The 4060-nt window shown below is 46.4% G+C and overlaps 1 protein-coding gene and 1 long non-coding RNA gene across 2 annotated transcripts in view; one reads left to right on the top strand and one right to left on the bottom strand.

Annotated features, from left to right (window-relative positions):
• The window catches only part of LOC106811394, a 5751-nt gene extending 3763 nt beyond the window's left edge, over window positions 1–1988 (top strand). The window contains exon 4 of the long non-coding RNA XR_001394141.1: window positions 1853–1988. This is a non-coding gene — a long non-coding RNA (uncharacterized LOC106811394). The remainder of the gene's footprint in view (window positions 1–1852) is intronic.
• LOC106811387 (protein FAM102A-like) overlaps window positions 1–4060 on the bottom strand; it is a gene marked incomplete at its 3' end in the record, with an annotated part of 59256 nt that overhangs the window by 25776 nt on the left and 29420 nt on the right. The window lies entirely within an intron of this gene.

The following is a 4060-nucleotide window of genomic DNA, read 5'->3' as shown; positions in this document are numbered from 1 at the left end:
GAGAGAGAGAGAGAGAGAGATAGAGAGAGAGAGAGAGGTCCGGTGTACGAGAAAAGGTTAATGTTAGGACTGTCTTCGAGCCCCTGGCTTCTAACTCATAGTACTTTCAGACTGCGGTCCGGCCAAGCCGAGTAGTACGAACCCACATCTGTGTCAGACTATAACCCCCCCCCCCGCCGCCGTTTCCTTCCAGACTATATACACCCCCACCACACAATATACCACACACGCATCCAAACTATACGCCCCCCGTGTGTACCGTAAGTATACACCCCGTTGCAGAATACACAGCACGCCCCCTACAGGGACGGACGGACACTCGTGTGAGAAACGTTAGTCGTGTCGAACGGTCAGACTAGGCCGAGGGGCGTGCGGGTTCGCAGGAGGGGGTGTGCGGGTGAACACTGTAGTGGTCAAGCTGGGGTCAGGCTGTCTCTCGGCGGCGAATGCTTCTTGGTAATTAAGCTGCCATTAGTGCGCAGTCCCTGCAGTTCACACCATCAACAAACAGCCGTGTCACACGAGATGTCATCTCGCGACGAGGTGACAAGCAGAGACCGCGACACCGATCCTTATACCTACACTAACTCGGGCCACTCGGGTTAAAAGCGAGAAGAAACGAGACACGGGCAGACTAGGGGACGGACAGACAGATGGACAAACGGGTGTACGGACAGACGGATAGACTGACAGACAGATGGACGGACAGACGGATGGACGCCTGGACGGACAGGCAGATAGACAGACAGATAGACAGGTCACAGACGGATAGACGGACAGACAGATGGACAGACAGACGTACACGCAGAAATAATGCATGATTCGTTAAGAAACTTGACGAAAACGATCAGTCACTTCACTTAGGCTGATTGAACGCGAATGCAGGTTTTCATCTTTGTAAATAAATAAATATAGCTGCACTGCTTGTGGGTGAAATACTTTAATGGTTGCACTGATCAGACCGAGGGGTTTTCTATTACAATGATGGATCGAATTGAATGAAGTCTCTTATTATATGGAGAAAGATCTTATCACGCACCGTGATACAGATAATGGTTCGTAGCATAAGAACATCAGACGAGATACTGATCATTATACTATCTCATTATGTTATCTATCTCAATACAGATCAGTAATGAGTTCTAACAGCGAGGAGCTGCATCAGAACTGTGTCTGTCTGTCTATCCGTCCGTCCGTCCGTCCGTCCATCTGCCTGCTTGCCTGCCTGTCTGTCTGTCTGCCAGCCTGCTGCCTGCCAGCCTGCCCGCCTGCCTGCCTGTCTGCTTGCCTGCCTGCCTGTCAGACCGTCCATCTTCCTAAAATGCTGACTAATTCTGAGAGAATCGGATGAATACGTCGGAATGTTCGTGCTCTGAATACGACACGCATGAATACGCCCCACAACAAAACCTCGTGCTTTCAAACAGTCAGTGATGGAGACAGATGGTTGGTACGCATTATATATCATAATATATGATATTATATATTACTAGGGCGCTTGCCTGCGTGCACAATGAAGCTGGGATAATATAACCCACAACAACACATCATGCTTTCAAACAGTCAGTGATGGAGACAGATGGCTGGTACGCATTACATATCATAATATATGATATTATATATTACTAGGACGCTTGCCTGCGTGTACAATGAAGCTGGGATAATATAACCCACAACAACACATCATACTTTCAAACAGTCAGTGATGGAGACAGATATTTGGTACGCATTACATCAGGAGTTAATAAGACAAGTTTGCCTCATTAACTCCTGATGCCAACGTGAGTGGGAGGGAGGTTATGTGATCGCGTCTCGTAACCGAGCCGGTTATGGTGAGTCAGGGTCTCTGCAGGCCCAGTCAGATGTTAGTGTGTTAGTGTGTTGGGCCGATCGCGATATTAGTTCCGGCGTCCGAGTCAAGCGTGTACATGTTGAGCCGAGCAGCCGCAGCAACGAGGCGGCTGCTACGACTTAATGTCGGGCTGGCGGAGGTAATACTCTGTCTAAGTTCGTTCTGCATTCGCTTGCTTGGCGTGGCTCTGCTTTCGCTCGCTACGCTCTCTCATCTCTTCTCTCTCTCTCGCAGCGCTCTCTCTCTCCGTGCTTTGCTACTCTCTCTCTCTCTACTCTTCTCATCATCTCTCTCTCCTCCTCTCCCTCTCTCTCTTCTCTCCTCTCTCTCTCTCATCGTTCCTCTATTCTCTCTCGCTCGTCTCTTCTCTCTCTCTGCTCTCTCGTCTCTCTCCTCTCTCTCTCTCTCTCTCTCTCTCTCTCTCCTCTCTCCTCTCTGTCTTTCACACACACATGCGACGCACATTCTTCATCTTCGCACATTCCTCCTCTATGGGCAACACTAACGCGGCTTTTCAAAAACGCGCGTCGGTTTCTCACAGGCGCGGAGCGAGAGACTGAGGGTGTCCGATTTTTTGTCCCCACTTTTCGACTTTTTATCGACCCGATGAATCACGTAATCGTTGAAAAGCCACAGGAATCGCGGACCTCTCGATTGCAGTGCGGTCACGATAGAGAAGGCGCGCCGCCGCCCAGCCATTGTCTCTTCAGGTGGAGGTTCACTCACTCATTCACTCAGCTTCCCCGTAGGACAGCTCTAGATACGCGTAACACACAACGAAACCTTCATACTTGACGTGTCGACTTATACAGTTCATAGACCTGTTGTTACGAGCCACCTCCATAGACGAGACGACCGTGCATATTAAAAGGACACTTACGGCGGGCGTGTCTACATAGAGTCTGCCAATTATGCAGGAAATCGACCTCTATTAAACTGGCACCCGTTTATAAAGGACGAGACGTTGGGCGTTTCCTTTGAGTGACCGTTGTATTGCAGGATTGGCTGCCACCTTCAGTCTGCTCAGCTGATAGTACTTCGGACTGTGGCCAGGTGGCCGCGGTAGCAGAGAGTGAATCTCCTACTCCGCCTAAGAGCCGGTCTAGCCATTATGTTTCACAAATATAAAATTTAAAAAATATAATAATTTACAAAAAATATAAATAATTATAAAAACACAACTCTGTGTTTTTCTGAGTTTGATATATATAAATTCCGAAATAATATATTATATAATATTACACTCTGGTGTCGACTTTCACAAAAAAGATTTTACACCGGTTCTCGGGCGATAGCATGCATGAGCACCTTGAAGGTGCCGTGTTCGGTGCTAGACCGCTGATGATTCGTCTCGGAGCTCTTTCGTGAGTGATTGATGGATAGCCTATGTATATCTGTGGAGCATGGTTTCACTTGCTGCTAACCGCATTACATGAAAAATTGCATTCGCGCGCACAAATGTCAGATGCGAATAAAACTGGCGTTCGTAGTAAAAAAAAATCGTGGCACGCACTGAAGTTTACATGCATTCTGGCGCATATATATATAGATATATATATATATATATATATATATGCGGGGAGATAATTGCTAATGAGTTATGCTAACAATATTATTGTCTATTATATTATCCAGATTAATGTGCACGCAGGCAAAGCGTCGTAAGTAATAATATAATATTAATATATATCTTCTGATATATATGTAATCAGGAGTTAATGAGGCAAATAATTGTCTCATGTAACTCCTCTGATGTATATGCGTACCAACCTATCTGTCTCCACACTGACTGTTTGAAAGATATGATTGTTTGTTGTGGGTTATATTATTCCCCGCTTCATTGTACGACGCAGGCAACGCGTCCGTAGTAATACTATAATATGTAATCAGAAGTAGATAATAGGGAAGGGATGTGACTTCTATAAACATGGAAATTCGTCATTACCTAGCCTAGAATACCTCGATTTACTGACGCGTAACTCACAATCTTGAGCTCAAATCTACACGATCGCCACATGTTCGCTACACATTCGTACACATACACATTCGCCTAGCATCCGGTGCGAAATCGTTTCCTCGTATATCACCCGCAATCTGTGAGGATAGAACTAAAAACGCTACCGACACGATTCTTCAATTCTGTTGGCAAGCAAACGAATCCATAATCCGCGACTAACTTAGAACAATAGGCCCAGCTACGTAAACGAT

This window comes from Priapulus caudatus, unplaced genomic scaffold, assembly GCF_000485595.1.
Source record: "Priapulus caudatus unplaced genomic scaffold, Priapulus_caudatus-5.0.1 Scaffold534, whole genome shotgun sequence".
NCBI lineage: Eukaryota > Metazoa > Priapulida > Priapulimorpha > Priapulimorphida > Priapulidae > Priapulus > Priapulus caudatus.
This window is presented reverse-complemented; position numbering and strand designations above follow the sequence as displayed.